Source organism: Sciurus carolinensis, chromosome 14 (genome assembly GCF_902686445.1).
Source record: "Sciurus carolinensis chromosome 14, mSciCar1.2, whole genome shotgun sequence".
Taxonomy (NCBI): domain Eukaryota; kingdom Metazoa; phylum Chordata; class Mammalia; order Rodentia; family Sciuridae; genus Sciurus; species Sciurus carolinensis.
Genome location: NC_062226.1, coordinates 46201356 through 46219364, shown reverse-complemented (window position 1 = coordinate 46219364; position 18009 = coordinate 46201356). Strand labels below are relative to the sequence as shown.

Sequence of the window (18009 nt, the reverse complement as noted above, 5' to 3'; positions counted from 1 at the left end):
ACACTCCAGCTATCCTCCTATTTAAACAAAAGCTAATACAGTTGATGAGAACAAAAGTCAGAAATAAAATTCATCTGCTCAGGGTTTAAAATATGTGCTAATTGGCTCCATTCTTAACTCCAGCATCCTGTCCCCTACCTGCAACTGGCCTACTTAAGATAAATTTGTGAAATGCTGAACCCTGAACCCCTATTTGATGCCAATGTAGAACACATCTGATGAGGATACAAAAGTTGAAAGAGCTTTAGACTAAATAACTAAGGTTCTTTTTAGTATCTTGCTCTGATCTTGGACCTTAGCTCTTCAAGAGGGATTTTCGTCTTATCTCTAGTAATCACTTCATGCCCCAATTTTGCTCCTTGGAATCTAGTTTTGGTCTACTATGCCTGGCACTGAGAAGCAATCTCAGTATTTCTTGCATTCAGATTTAGAGTTTACCTAGAAATAGGACAAGAGATATAGTAAATGACATCTATTTCTGTTCAAAATATTATTAATATAGGTAATTTTTTGATTTGTTCTCTTTAGAGAACAAAACTAAGATTTGTCCATGCTCTTACTTTCTAACACATATTTTATCCTCCAGGAAAATAACTGATCAAGTTTTTACAAAGGACTTTCTACTGTACCCCAGTGAGGAATTTTAGTGTATTCTATTATTAGTTATTATATAAATTAACCACAATCATTCAATTTTATCATAAAAACTTAGTTCCCAACTGGGGAGTGGGTGTGGCTCCATGGTAGAGTTGTGGCTAGCAGGTGTAGAACCCTGGCTTTCATCTTCAGTATTATCAATAAAAATAAAAAATAAAAGTCCCCACTTTTCCCTAATGTTTGCCTAAAACTTCAGAGCAAGTTATTAAGCAGAAACTGACCTTCAATTAGTCCAAGATCTTCATGGAAAGTGTTGTAGTGGGTACTCTTAAAAGTTGATGCTTCAAAGAACACAGTCTTGTCATTGGATTTGAGCCAACATTACATTTCATAGACAACTTTCGGATAATACCAGAGGACAAGGCAGGATTTCCAGAACTCTTTTTAGATCAGAACCAGATATACTTCACTGGAAGCAAAATGCTGACCTAAGATGCAAAGGAACAAAATTATTCTCTTAGGACTGACTAAACTGAAGAAGGGAATTAGATTGCAGTAAATATTTTAAGTTTTTAGTGTATTTTTAATGTTCTCCTTCTGAGGGACACATGAGTAAGCCATTTTTCTGTTAATTTATCTCTAATCCTTAATTTAGTAAATTATACTTTTACAAAATGAAGTGAAATATTTTCAAAGATATTCAGTTCTTACTAAAGCCTCAAAATTCAGCAAAACTCTTTTGTATATCAGTGTAAATATAGTTATCTGCATAAGTGCATATAAATATTGATAGAATTAGACTGATATTCAAAGCAATCCTTCTGTGTTATATTTGAAAATAAATTTTATTTCATTTAATTAGTTATTACACTTCACTATTAAAGAACAAGGATTTCACTTCATATGTGCAAATAATGTCTGGAAACCCTCATTCAGGTACCTGAGGTTTTAGTCAGCTTTTTCACCACTTTAAAAGGACCCAAGCAGAACAACTATAGGGGAGGAGTTTATTAGAGGGCTCATGTGGCAGAAGAATGTGGCAAAGGGAAGCAGCTCACATGAAGATCAGGAAGCAGAGAGAGAGGTCTTCACTTGCCAGATATAAATATGTACCCCAAAACCATGCTCCAATTCCTGCCTCTTCCAGCCACACCTTACCACTCAGTTAATCCCAATCAGGGGATTAATTCACTGATTGGGTTAAGACTTTTACAACCCAGTCATTTCTCCTTTGAACTTTCTTGCATTGTCTCACACGTGATCTTTTGGGGGCCACCACACATCCAAACCATAACACTTGAATACTGACTAAACTTGACTTAAAAGAAAACCTGTGGTTACCTCACTGGCTGCCTAGAGAACCCACTTGACATATCATTGAAGAACAGGGTATTTGAGCATTGGTTGACAGAAATCTAGAGGCTTGCAGTGGATCAATCACTTACCTTTCCTTCAATGATACATTGTTTTGAGGTATAGTTCCCTGGAACTACTCTGAAGAGCACAAAAAGTTTAAACATTTCATTGTATGTTAGTAAGTTATGGCCACTCAGTAATAAAATAATACACCCACTTCCATTTATTTTCAATGAGTACCTATAAAATATTTGTAAAGATACAGAAACATGCATAGCAGGTCCATATAATTATTCAACTCAAGGAATGCTGGAGGGTCAAAATTTGAAATGGAAATGGTTAAAAAAGACTTCCTCCTGTAAATATTTACCTGTAAATCTTATTTGTTTAAGGGTTGCCGATATATGTAATAATGGTAAATATTAAAGTAATTTTTAGCTTTACTAAAGCATTTTCTAGTATTGTACCATGTAATAGGCTAAGCCAGATCTCCAAATACAAGTGAACAGTGTGGGATCCAAGAAGCCTATTCACAAAAAGCAGTTCACAAATTTGATAAGCTTCAACTATCTTCACATGTAGTAATGTCAAAGGAAATAGACCTTTGACACAGGAAAGAAAGCAAGAATTTGTATCACACTGAGATTTACTTATTTTTAAAAGTGAAAAATGTCCTTCAAAAACAGAGGGACAAAGAGAGAGTAATATTGACATATAAATAAATATGAAAATCTGTGGTTTTCACACTTTTTCTAGGACGTATCAGAAATGTTTATTTCATCTTCTCTGACTGTAACCCTAACACAAAAACCCATTGTAAATGGTAAGTGGGAAGCTATTAACATATTTAAAAGTGATACATTTATATTATTTAAAATGCTGATTCTTCATTATTGTAATAATATAGAAAAGTTATTCATTTGTCACAATCTATACATGATTTTAAAAATAAGAGTGCTATCACATATAGTCCTTAGAAACTCTACCAAAAGAGAAGCCATTTTATGTCACTTCAAAATTCCTTAAGGTAGATTTCCAGGTCTTTGCTACTGTTCCTACTCTATTTGTCCAATTTTACAATTAATTAAACAAATCTGCTCAACATCCAACTCATGTGACCTCTTTCTTATACTTTGATTACGCAACATATCATTAATATTGGAGTCTCTTCTCAATATAGCAAAACATTTAAGTCTACTTAACATGCTCCTGCAGCTCCTTAGCACAGTCCCTGTACCTGTGAACTTGCTCATAACCAGCCTTATGACACACTTTCTACCTTAGAATTTTCCAAATTCTCCAAGGGTTAAAATTACCTGAGATACTGCTGAAACAAATTCCAAAGCTCCATGTCAGACCTACAACATAAAATTTCTAGATTCCGTAAAAGGTATGGAAAGATGTAGATTTAAGGAATATTCCAAGCACTTTTTTCCACATTAGGCCATACTTACGAAACAATGATGTGGTCTGGTGTTTCCTTTTCACTTCCTTTGCATTGGTTTTGCCTTACATTATTGCAAGAGGCAATGGAATTTGCTGATTTTTATTCTAATTTTTTGTCTGATATATTGTACACAACAGCATTTTCTTTCTGTAGTTGAAGACTTGATATATATCTTCATTATTTTAGAAGGTTTTTTTTTTTTTCCTTACATTTACCAAGAAAGTTTAAAAAACATACATGTTGCAAGTAAAACATACCTATGATTTGATACCAAGTTACCTCCTGAGCTTTCCATTCTGCCAGGTTCTTGCAATGTTGCCTTCCTGCTAACTTAGATCATGCATTTACAGATGTATTCTGCATTTTTCTGTATTTTTGCTACTGTGATTTTTGTATCTACATTGTCCTCTTCCTCACATATCCTCCTCACTGAGACTGTACTCCAATCCCTCCTTAAAGCCTTCTCTTTGATAACTGCCCCACTCCATTTCTTCCTGGGTCAGGGAAAATTATAAATTTTCAACCTCTTGTACATAGATAGATAGATAGATAGATAGATAGATAGATAGATAGATAGATGATAGACACAAGAATTTAGATACCTGATCCTTCCACAAGCTCAATAGGAGTTTGGAGGTAAGGGCATGATATTTCTTTGTTGTATTGTTCCCTTAGTATCCAGTGAAGCATCTACACATGGCGAATGATATATAAATGCTTCTTAAAAGCACAATTGAATGGATGGGTGACAGCAAACATTTCAGGAATAACCTTTGCTTTTATAAATCCAGTTTATTTGGATGCACTGTCTTTGAAATAATTCAGCAGTGCCCTTTCCCCCTTGCTGACCTCCATCTCTTACTTTTACCTGGTTTTCTAACCTCTATCTTTTGCTTCCCTGTATTAAATTTTTCCTCTGTCCCTGCTGGCAAATGTGAATATCTGGATGTTGGCTTAACAACTTATTAAGTTAGGTCATTTTACAATCTACTCAGTATAACTTATTTAAGTAGAGAGGGAAACATGAAGGCTGGTCGACTGTTTCTGAGAAGTCCTAATGCACCAGGGCTGATATGAAACATCAGCTGATCTGGGAGTTTTTGAGGTTTGCTGACTTGCAGAATGCTTTCTGTTCAGTGGCCCAACCTTGAAGCACTCATTGCATTTTGATTCCCTCTACACCTGCTTGCCTCATTCTCTCAGCTCTCAAGCAAATCTCAGGCTGCTCTTGAGTCATTTGTAATATAACTATTTAAATTTTTCCAGTGACAAATTCAATATTTGAGTTATTTTTTAAAAAAAAGTTGACTTGAAAACGGACACATTCTCAGAAACTGCAAGTTGCTTTCTCTGTTTCAGTTCCAAGTAGCCAGGGGGAGGGGAAGCCAGGAATGATTGTTGGAAAAGACACTGAAAATTTTTAAGATGCCTTGCTGCCCCCAAAGTGTTGTCATTATCTTGTCAAACAGAAAGAAACTTTCAGCCTGGGGAACTTTCTGGTCTCTTGCCCTTCTAGGGAAAGGACTGAACAGAGAACCGTGGCTTCCCTGAGGAGATGCAAAAGTGAAATTATATGATTACATTTTTAATCAAGTGTAATGGTTGATGGGCTTCTAGTCAACCAGGAACATATGATCAACTTTAGTATAGGGACTGCCATTGACCAATTGGGATTTGTAATTCTGACATTCCTTCAGAGATATGTTTTTAGACCAGGTGCATAAATATTATGATACTTCAAGAAGCCCATTTCAGATTCTTTTTAGGGATTTGAACCTAAATAACCTCATCAATATTCCTCTAATTTTTAGACAATTCCTTGACTTTGTATTCACTGAAGTAAATGGATGGTTGGAAAGAAAAGATTCAGAATGATGATGATGAGCTTTTTCATACATAACCTTGGGAGGAATTAACAAAATAAAAGCAAGTATAACAGAGCCTAAGAAATAATTTTCAGGGTGGAAAAATGAAACTAAAGAATAAGCATCTGCCATTTTTTAAGTAAGTAACCTTGGCAAACTTAGGCCATCTAAAGTCCTATGTTGTAAGAAAGGCCTGTGTAATTATGTTGGGCAATGGGATGTTTTCCCCTATATACTTAGTCTGAAAAAAATGAAGTAAGGTTAGCTTTAGTATTTTTTCATCTAAAGTATCAAAATTTCTCTGAATATATGACTCTATATTGGATCCAGATGATATTGTTTCATATTCATATATATTAAATAATCACCTAATCTAGTTGCTTCTGATTGAATACAAACTCTAATTTTCTTCTACTCCATATGAAGACAATTGCACGATTCCTACAGATGCAATAGAAGAGCTAGTAAATATTTCCATTAATTAAAGTTCATATTTTTGAGAATGTACTTCAAACATCATTGGGGAGTTCTGGAGGTAAATACAGGGAAAAAAATGGATCTATTCATGGTTGCCCTTTAGGGCTAAATGAAGTTTTCTTGCCATTTTCCTCACAGCTTGATAAGAGTGGAGTAATGATGAAGTCGTCTGTGGTCACTCTTTGCAGCCTCCTGGCTACATAAAGCTAATGAAGTAGAAAAACGATATTGATAAAACTAACCTGTGTTTTATAATACACCCCATCAGCTGGAAACTGTTCAGTGTTTGTGTTTAATCGAATCTGACCTCAATCATCTTTTCTTGGCTTCCAAATACTAAATGGGTGACTTGTTATTTAGCCTCAATAAGCTTAAAAATAATCCTACTCTAAGTTCCACACATTTTTCAATGAAGTATACAAAGGCAAAACAAACAATATGCATGTCTCCTTTTAGAAGATAAAAGGATTATATGGATTTTTGAACACTGAATTCTAGAGAAGTCTTAGAAATACCTGTTTTATATGATAGCTTTATTATTATAAATGTTTTAACTTCTATTTCTTTAGATAGAACACTAAACTAAAAATGGACTTTTGTAAAATTACATGTATTTCTGTGTTAAAATGAAAGTTAAATTCCAAATCCAAGGAAATTATCGTTGCAGCAAACACTTCTTGACAAAAGAGCCTCTATTTTGTTTTCCACTATATCTTTGTGAAAAGGGAAGAGTGTCTAAACCATAGTAGGGGAACAAAACTATCCAAAGAAGCTTCAAGAATATGCTTTACTGCACTACATGATTGTTAATTTCACCACTGTTTGTTTGGTCTTTTCTAATAGAATGATTTGTATTAATCTTAAGTTTTAAATTCCTTTTTTATTTTAAAAACCAGAGAAATGTTTTTGAATTATATTCTTCAAAGTATAAGAAAGAAAACTGGAAAATGGTAAATCATTTCCAAGAGAACTTCAATATACTTGTTCTTAACATTCAGTGGAGAAGTTATTAACTCACAAAAAATACCTAAGAATAATAACTCAGCCAGAGAACTGCAGTTAAGCCTTGGCATTTCTGTTTAGTTTTATACCAAATGGACTTCAAAAAAGTTGTGCAAAATGAACAAAATATTTCTATCAAAAGTATTATGTAGGAATCACTAAGAAATGATACAATCCATATGGAGAATTGTACTAAGTATCTAACTTAGTTAAATAAGTATCTAACTTGGTTAAATAAAAACAGCACTTACAAATATGTGGCCTTGCAGACCTTTCAAAAGGATGAGAGCTACAGCAATGTACTCTTATTACAATTCACTAACCTGCTGACTATCTATGCTAATTCATATTTTTATTCTTGGACATTTTAATAGAGAAAGATGAAGCATTTTATGTTAAACAAGAATCAGTAAAAACATCTGAACATATAAATTAACAGGCAATCATTTTCATCAGAAACTTTTCTAACTCTTAATTGACTTTTGAGAAGAAACTAATAAATTTCATTTAAAACAATGTCAAATATTCTTCAGAGACATCTTAAACTTGGCTCTCATTCACCCTGAGGTATCAGGGTTGATATAAAGTTCTGTGATTAGTGCCATTTTGACACTTGATAATTGCTATCGCCATTGTTTTGGGAATTTTCCCCACCATACCGCTGCAGGAAAATATCAGACATAAAATCATACATTGCTGCAAAAGTTTAATAAAACCAAGTAACTTGCATTCATATAGGCATTAAAATACAAACATTTTGAAACATGAGAGTCATTATTAGCAGTTTGGAAAGAAGCAAGCACACATTATATATAATATAGAACATTTCTATTGCTGTTCTATATTTTAAGATTGTTGATTTTTCAACTTGTCAAATGGACCAGGACTGGAAGAAATATTTTTCTGCAGCAAGTATTAGACAGTAATCCATAGTATTAATGACTAATATTTAATTTAGTTCTATAGTGGACCCCAAACTGTGGACTAAGTTTACCATTTAAAATATGGGGGATATAATTGCATTTGCTCAAGTTCTAAAAATTACAAAGTGAATAAATTTCTAATTAAAGCTGGGGTTGTTCTTATTCTATAGCATAATATTTTAGCCAGTTTGTTGAAAATAGGTCTGGAAGACTAATGTGAGAGTGCTAAGGAAGAGAACTATTTGCATCAGCACTGGAAAATCAGTCATAATGAAAAAATAGGTCAAAATTATGAAAGAAAAATCATCAAGTCACCTTCTCCTAAATTTCATTTCTCTCTAATGTAAATGAGATTTATGAGAAAGTTCCCAAAGTTATAGCAATGGAGATTTAAATGGCTTATCATTAATATACGACCAGCAAATTTAGTATTTGTCATTTCTCAATGATGAGAATTTGTCATTTCTCAATAAATTATTAATTATCTCTATTCTAATAAACTTCTGCTGTATGAAGTCCAGAGGAGATATTTGCAGGATCTCTAGGGCCTAGGCAGGAGTGAATTGCTGAGAAGTACAGAGGTATGAGGATTTAAATTAATGACAATGAAGAAAGACTTAAGAAGAATTTATGGAAAAGGAAGGTATGACTTAATTGAATGAGTACTACTAGAATATTCTTATATTTCTCCTATTTTATACAGTCTTATTTAGACTTGAACTGTGTAATTTAAACCAAATTCTATGTCTCAGAGGGGCAGGGCCTACACAAAATAAAAATTTTAGATGTATTTGTCAGCAACTTGAAAGATAAATGAATAAATATAGACATATACATGTATATTTATAGTAACTTTACATTGTTTCCTGAGAACATGTGCTATCTATGTCAAATTAATATGAGCTTGTATTATGGTGCAATATAATTTTTAAAGAGGTTCATGGAAAGAAAAGCAGCACTCTCTGTTTCATAAATTGACTCTCCCTATATATGTTTTCTCAAAAAATACATAAAGAAATATCATATGTAAATTATACATATAGCTTATTTCCTTAACTTTTTTTGTTTATTGAGAAATGAGTTAACACTTTGTTATATTATGGTATCAATGCCAATGTCTTCATTTTATTTTCTATGTTTTTCAGTAGAGATTTTTATTCCATTTTAGGCTATTTGACACAGACAACTTTCTCAACTTGTACCTTTTCTAAGCCTTATAATCTTGCATGGGTTACCATTTGTTAATTGACTTTTCTTTGGGGAAAGGATTACATTTACTTTAATCTTATGGAATCTGCTTAATTTTGTACTTTATTCTGGATAGAGTGAGTATCAATACTGTTTAAAGTCACAATACAATCACATTCCTCTGACACATTTTGATGTTTTTATTTTAGTAGTGAATTACCTTTGTGAGAATCAAACTACACACAAAGCCTGCCATAGACAGTGGTCTCAGTTCAGATCTTCAAGTTTGCTGTGTGAATTGCTTTCAGTTTAGTTTGCACTGATGTGGTTCAAAGGTTAGTCAAAAATCTGAACCAAGTGACAAAATTAGAGTCTCTCTTCTGTGACTATGAGTTCTGGAGTTCCTTGCTTTCCTTTTGCCATCTCTGCTTGCCTCAGAGCTATTTGCTCTGATGCTCCAAAGAAAGCGGGCTTACCACTGAAAGTAGTGTGGCCTTCAGAGGAAAGATGAAAATAATGGCAAAGTCACTGGTACAGGTTGCTGTCAACAGATTTTGACTCCCTTCTGAAAATTACATGCATTTGAGATGATTATTTTTTATGGTTTTATTTGCAGGAGAATTGACCAATTAATAATAAACTACCTCCCCAACCCCATTTTTGTTTGTCTTCATACATGATGTTGTTTTTTATCATTTTGTTTTCAATCTCTATAAATCTTTGTACTATAAATGAATATTTTTTTATATATTTTGTTCTGATTCCCTTCTTATTCAGAATGAACTACAACAGTGTCCAAAATGTGAGAAATCTTCAAATAGATACCTGTTTATAATTTACACTTATCCAAGTAAGCACTTGAATAATTAAACCAATAAAAGGCCTACAAAATTGAGGGAAATATACTCATATACAATCATCTAATTCATACCAAGAGAGAGGACATGGAGGAGTAAAATGGATAAAGCCTACTCAAATTATAACCGAAACATTAAGGCAAGATATCATAAGAGCACATATTGAAAAAGAACAAGTCACAAATTATGACCTTCCATTATTTTAATATTTGTTTCTTCTGTTTAATTTCATTGAGTTTTTGCCTTAACTAAAACTAATTATGCATTAAATACTTTTGTGCTATCTAGCTATTATGTTGTCTTTAATAATTTTATATTTCTTTTTTTTAGAGTTATTTTCTAAAGCTTTTCATTATCACCACTAATGCTATTTTGAACATTTCCCTGTTTTTTCTCTTGCACATCTAGAACACATTAATATGTAATTTCAATTTATTTTCATGTTTCTTCTGATTTTATAGTCTATTTTCTGCATAGTATTTAAAATAATTGTATCTTCCATTTTTTTCTAAACATTTTTTAAGGGACTAGGAGGACATCTATATTTAAATCTATTCTGATTTCTTTGGTAATTCTTAATCTGATTCATATTATGCATTTACTTACATGTTTTTTTTTCCAAATGTTTTGGTTCCCTATTGCAGAACCATTTAACTTATGAGTCAAATTTGAATAAATTCAATTTAATCTGGGTCTGCTATTTATATAAAATATAATCCATATAAAAATGATTAATTATAGGGTGAGTTGGTAAAGGGCAAGTGAGTTCGACTTAAGAGTGACTTCAATTAAAATATTTTTCTGATTATTATTTCATCTGCAGGGTTAGTTTTTGTAATGAACACAAAATTAATTAAAAATTAATCCCTTAATTTTTATAATTCCTCATCGAAACTACTTAGAACATATCAAAAAATTAATAAAGGTTAAAAAATTAATTGTTTTGCAAACATTATTTTTATTTCTGGCAGTAATCTAAGATCTCTATAGATATCAGTTCCTTTCATTCTTGTGACAGTTCTGTGAGTGAGCTGTGTTTAATTTCTGCATATACAAATGAAGATGCTTAAAAGTTATATATCTTGCCCATATTGAAAGTAGAAGATGGTGAATTTAAGACTAACCCATACATTTTGACTCCACTTTCAATGTTTATTTTTAACCACCATAATATTATTATATACAAAAAAAATTTTGCTATAAATACCATCACTAGTCTGTTTTTGAAACTGAATTGTGATTGTATCCTTTGGCCGCACAACACATTTAAATAATCACCACTTTTACATTTTCGTTTTTCTCTTGCTGTCTCTTTTCTTTTTTTTTTTTTTTTTAACATTCAATATAGGCTACTCTCTTGGTTGATAATATTTCTTTGGTAATTTTTTCCCCAAGTTTAAGGGAAGCATCTATTTCAAGTAACCTTTAGAATCTTCCTGAATATTTTCTTCTCATTCTCCTGTGGCAAAATCATTTAATATTGACAGAACATCTATGTGCTCCCCTATAATCCTTACAACCCTGTATTTGAACAGGGTCATTAGACTAGTTAGTTAACACATTTTGAATTAAAGTGATGGGTACCTATTCTAGGTTCAGACTACTCAAACACTCCAAAGGAACCCCGGTTCTGTCTTTTCCTGTGTACACATTCTGTGGATCACATTTTGGCACTAATGGATTCAAAAGATGGCCCCAAGTTGCTGAGTCACTGCACAGAGGAATACTGGAGGGTTCTCTAAATTATATTAGACTTTGTGAGAGTAAGAAATAAAATTCTGTTCTGAGTTGTTGAGATTTCCTTACTAATATACTGTGGATATTATATCTTAGTCATTGTTTTCCATACTTGGGCTAAAATTAAATGGTGTCAGGAGGTATGTGTGCTAAATATATCTGAATTATTTATTTCAATAATTTGTTCTCCAAAAAACTTAACTTACTTAATGTTGAAGTTATCTGTCTTCTAAATACAATAGAGCAAGAGTCTCAGTTACCAAAAGTACAAGGACAGTTAGATATTCTGATTAAATTTCTGGTTAATGAAAGAACAATGAGAAACATCACTTGTTTTCAACATTCAATGGTAAAAAGCTTTTATAAATACATTTACTGCCTTACTTAATTACAAAATATATCATGATTTTGTATTCGATCACTTAAAATCTGAAATAGCCTTGAGTGCACAACTTAGTGACTCAGTTCAATCAAACTAAATGAGACCACAATAAACACTGTAGGTTATCACTGGACATATAAAAGTAAGTAAAAGTCACAGATTTATACTATATTATGCAGTATTATTTTTTTAAAAACCCAGCATATTAAGTACCATAACCAGAGCATAAACAAAGGCAGTGAAAGAGCAAAAGAGAAGACAATGTTGTTTAGTGCTAAATAGTACAATAAAGTTAATATTTTAATATTTTAAGAAGTTATTTAAATATCCTGATTAAAGTTTAAATTCTTTTTGTTTGTATGAATAATATATTTTTTCCCTTGATGTGTTACAAATAAATGATACGTATTCAAGGATTTGTTTTATGGTACTATATTTGAGAAAGAGGGTGATGGTGAATCAAATCAAGTGAATAGATTTTTAATGTCTGTGCTAATATTTGGCATTTAGTATTCTTTTAAATTTTTTCCTTTCCTTTGTTTTTTCTTACCTAGTGTAGATCATGTTTGGGTTCTACTTAAAATATAGATTTTCATAAAGATAATATAAGATGCCTAGTATACATTTAACAAGATCTGAGGGAAGAAAAACACGCTAATCTTAGAATAAGAGAAACTCAGCAAAATGCTCAAGATGATCCAGGTGATTCTCTTCATCATCACCCTACCAGGAAAAAATAAAAACTTATTTGATATATTCACAGAATACAAACCAGGTCAAAACGAAGCAGGATTGCAAACTATGAAAGATTACGAATAGCAAATGCTATGGTAAATAAACTCTAATGCAAATAGTATAGAGAAGAATTGTGTCTCTTTTGTCTGGCCCCTTCCAAACTCACAAGCTGCCAACATGAACAAAATTTGCTTGGAATACAAAGCACTTGCACACTGTGAATCTAGCATAAATGTTATATCATTTACGATGGTGATCCTGAAACTATATTTGATGACTTTCTCTTTTTGTTTTCCCTTCCTTTCAAACTATCCAGTCAACTTGCTGATACGAAAGTCTGGGCACCTTCTAATGTAATAAAAAATGTAACACAAAGCCCACAAAGCTAGTAAATACACTCTTTGTCTCTGATGCATGTCAGGAAATTGAAGTAAATAGATTTAAAACTCTAACATTGCAGACGATGAGATTAAAGAGCCATTAGTAATCATAAACCCATTAGAACCCTGAACACCAAAAGACTGTTATGGAGAAATTTCTTGACCAGATAAAAAAACATATTGATATCATCCTTCTTTCATTATTTAATGAAAGGTTTTATTTGGGAAGTTGCAGTTAGTATTCTTTCCTTTTCGTAATGTGTGCTTTTAAAAAGAAAAAAAGTTGCATGAGTGGTGTCCTTAACTCTTTAAAACACAAAAGTAAATAAATCCATTAAACAAAGGTGACCATGTGCTTCATTGACATCATAGGTGACTGCAGTGTCATTTGGCGGACTGAATGGAAGAAGCAGCTTGACTAGTTTCATCTCTCTGTGAGTTTTCTTATCTTTTTTCTTAGTGTCCTGTCACTTGCCCATATTCATCACAAGCAGTGAACCATGGTACCTGAAGCAATGAATGTCTTTTCTAGACTCCTGAACATAAAAGTGTATACTCCAGCACACAGGGAAAAGAGGTTTCTATTCGTATGATTTCCTCTTAGGATTTTATTTAAAAAAATGGTTCAAAGGAGAAATGAAATCCTGAACTCATCCTTTAGGCACAGGACCACAATAAATACTGATTAAGAAAAGCAGCATGGAGTACAGAGAATGGAAGACTGCTGGTCAGTAGAACAATCACACAAGGCCTGATGGAGTGAGATAACAAATAAAATAATATTCTATATTTTTAGATAATGAGTCATTCTTAATTGTGAAGAGTACCTTTGGCACAATCACTAAAATTCCCTATTTTTCTCTAAAATATGCCTGCATGCCTTTAATCAGATTAAATGAAACAAGACCTCTAGAAATGTATGCTGACATTGTATCATGTACTAGTTTGCCACTCCATCCCCACAGTTCTGCAGAAAATTCAACTGGAATATAATTAACACTAAAGGAGACTTGTGCCCTGAAATGACAGTTAATTACTGTACTTGGAACAATCCTACTTTATTTTATTAATATTTTACTTAGTTCATTGCATCTTCCACTTTTTTCCTCATGATTTTATTAATACCTCATTTAGTACACCTTACAGTTATCTCTCCAATTTTTTAAGTCTTGCTCTGTTACAAGTATTGCAATGTTAAATGTATAAGATAGGAGAGCTTAAAAATTACTGATATTACATAGTGTTTGGCATAAAAAAACCTTTAATGTTATTACTTTAATACGTCACTGTATAAAAATTGAAATTCTTTCAACAAAGTCAAAATTATTGTTAACATAATCCAAATTAGAGTTCAATTAAAATATCTTTGATTATCACATGAATCCATATTGGTAACAAAATAGGATGAAAAATCAGTGTAGTTTAAAATATATGACTGTCTCACCAGTAGGTATTTATACTTGAATTGACTTTTATTAAATTGACTAGTTGTTGGATGAAACTAGAGGATCCCATTTTGTGGAAGTGTCAATATCATTAACTATATGCATTAAGAATTTGAATTCCTTTACATTTTCAGGGAAAAAATTCATCTATCATGTATATCTTTAGAGGTAGTCCAAGATTAAAATACTTTTCTGAATATCTTCCAAATGGGTGAGTGGTCAGGCATGATTCAATCCATAGGAAGTGACTAAAGGTATCCAGGTGCTCTAAAACTACCCTTGGCATAACCCAAGACCCAGAAACTCTAGACCTGTCACTGCTCTGTGTAGGGGTCTGAGCCTCTTGGTTCTATCATACTATATAGCCAATCCATTACAAATGTGCTAACCACACATTGGGTGTTAATTGAAGATTGGTACCCCCTGGAGCAGAGCAAATTAATTCTCCACCAGTTAGAAATAAACAAAACCCCAAAGGGCTTTTATTATCTACTATGAATTTGGAACTCTTTAACCCATTTTGGTTTACTCCATTTACCTACCCTGGGCTTCAATAAAACCAGATTACAAAATAGACCAATATCTCTTCTGGTGGCGCAAAATACATTACAGTAAAATTGTGAATAACAGGTAGATTATCTCATATCCTCCATCTATTGCATGATACGGTTTCTTTCCTTATTAATTGAAAAATTATTCCATAGGAATGTTCTGTCTTTAAACAGGCTGTAGGATAATCTAATTAGAAACCAATATTATATAATTGTTAAGAGAATATTCAAAAAAGGCATGGAGTACTGGACTTAAATTTTCTGAGTTTGAAAATTGACTCTACTAATTATTTTATATGTGATCTTGAAAAACTTAGATTCTTTTTCCCTCGTATGCAAAATGAGTATTCAAAATATTTAGGACTTTTGTGAAGATTATATGTGAATAACACACACCTTGCTAAATATAAAATCTTTCTATATAGATTGTAACAATTTATGTGCATAAATTATGGATTATATTCTGAAACCATCATTACATTTTCTGTTCTTGAGAGAATATCACATTTCAAGATCTTTTTTTTTCTTTAGATATACTTTCAATTTTGATAAAACTACTATAATATTCTTTACATCAGGTAAAAATGATTATCACAATGACCCATATAAACATATCTGATCATGTTATTTCTCTGCATAAGATTCCTTCCAATGACTTTTCATCTTAGTCAAAGTGAAAGCTTCTCTTTTAATGTGCTACAAAGTCTGACATCTCCCACCACATTTTCCACCACACATTCTGCTCCTGGCACACTTACCTGCTTTCTGATCCTCCAATTCTCCAAAGAAAAAACGCTTTGACCTCAGTTTGATAAGACTTTGTTCACCAAGTTTCTGGATGATTTGTTTCTATTTTTTCTTAACATTTTGGCCAAATGTCACCTTATCAGAGAACTTTGTTGTCCCCTTCACCTTATATAAAATAAAAGTCCTCCATCCTGATTCTCATCTTTTAACCCTTTTTTCTTTGGTTACCTACACCATAACATAATTTCCTTGAGGGCAGGGAATTTTTTCCCTCTACTGACTGGTGTACAGTAGAGATTTAAGTCAGTTAAAATAAAGTTTACCTGACAATTACAAAATACACACCAACAATAACTTAAACAAAACTGAATTTTGTTCGATGCTCACTTAAAAGTCCCTTGCAAGTGTTCCAGGGCTGGCATGGTGCTCCTGCCAGGGATGAGGGTTTGAGGATTGTAGTTCAAGGTCTTAAGCTTCAGGACCAATGTTGTAGCTTTGGTTCCATTTCTTAGCCACCCTATCTATATTCAAGATAGCTTGATGGAGGAAGCAGAATGCTTTTTCCACACTCCAATTTAAGGGCACCTAAATTTTAATTTTAATTTTATTTAATTTATTTAAATTTAAATTTTTAAATTTAAGAACACCCCACTTAAGGACATGCAAGGTAAAAATAATAGTTTTGTCATAGACTCATGGAACAATATTCACTAAATCACTTAACTTTCGATCAATCTAATCAGAAAATAGAGGTTGATTGACTCACAGGCATAGAGTTCAATAAGTCCTATTCTATTCTGTTCTATTCTACTCTATGTCTTGAAGTTATTAGTTATAAAGCTTGTTAGTAAACAACAAATCTACTAAAACACAATCTCACTTTCTCTTTAAAATAAAATAGCCTTCAATGAATTTTCCCTGTCAATTCATTTTCTGCCTCTGAGACTTCTCTGAGCTATCTCCCTGAACTGTGAGGCAAGGGATTCTGCCTGCCAGCTTCCTGAGCAGATCTAGGGGAAAATTAACACATCCACAGCTGAGCGCAAGCCTTGCTGACATCTGGTTTACTCATTTTCGCAGCATAGTTGCTCTGCACCCTATCGCCTTCTTCTTATGCACTGTTTTATCATGTAGCTCATTTCAAGAAAACACATTTAACTTTTAGGTACTATACTGTGGTATGAAGTGTGGCAAACAGGAGATATAATAACCTTTAAAAACCATTTCCACATATATGTGGCTATAGAAATCATCAAACATCAAACTTCAGAACTTATGATGTGTTTGTTTTGATAGAAGTTTCAGAAACCAGGGACAGTGTTGATAACTAAAGAAACTAATCTCACTTTTCAGTCAATGAGAACAGAGTAACAACAAATCATCTCTTTATGTGGATTGAAATTTATTACTATCCTAGAAGGAGAATAAACTGTACCTCTTACATATTTATTTAAGAGTGTTTTTTTTTATTTAATAGTGGAAAAAAAAAAAAAAAAAACAAAAGTTCCAAAACACTGGGTTGATTTTGAATAATACCTTTGAAAAATTATTGTGTGTTTTCTGGGTTCTACGAGTAACTTGATTGTCTCATTTTTATAAAAATCAGTATAGGGAAACATCCTTAGTGTAGACTGTTTAATTTAGAATTTGTCATAAATCAGAGTGCTAAATATTGCTTCAGATGTTTGCATAAAGTTTTTTCTAAAACACTTATATTATAAACAAGATTTATAACATACAATGAAAAATATAATGAAGAAATGATTCATAGCTATTAACAAATCGATGAAAAATCTGTCAATAATTAATTTGAATTATTCTATAAACTTAATATTATTGAAACCATGCTTAAAAATGTCTCTCGTCCTACATTTTATACACTGTGATTTGCTCTTCTCATTAGTCATTAACTGGACACTCTGAAATCTTCTAGTTAAAAAAATGATAAATTCTTTAGGTTTGTATTATTAATCCACACAAGAAATTCAACTCATTTACTATCATAATGCTTATTTTTAGAAAAGAACACAGGATTTAAAATAAAATTATTACAGTCTAACACTTATGAGGAAAACTGTTACAAGAAATTGAATATTTTGTGAAATTAAGAAATATTAATTTAAATGCCTGTGAGGTATTTAACAACATTTATCAACTTTCACTTAGAAAAGTATATTAAATATGTTCTTGCATCCATGATCATTAAGTAGAAATGTGTGGGCATAGATATAGTAAGGGTGGTGTATTAATCTCAAATAGATTTCCTTTGTGGTTATTATGAAAGTCTTTGAAATGTAACAAATTTTATTATATGCTTCAT

At 32.2% G+C, this 18009-nt stretch overlaps 1 long non-coding RNA gene across 4 annotated transcripts in view; it reads left to right on the top strand.

Moving 5' to 3' along the window:
* Nucleotides 1–18009, top strand: part of LOC124963974 (uncharacterized) — a 289359-nt gene that overhangs the window by 149827 nt on the left and 121523 nt on the right. For all 4 annotated transcript variants that reach the window (XR_007104858.1, XR_007104855.1, XR_007104857.1 and 1 more), the window contains one exon: nt 13319–13380. This is a non-coding gene — a long non-coding RNA (uncharacterized LOC124963974). The remainder of the gene's footprint in view (nt 1–13318; nt 13381–18009) is intronic.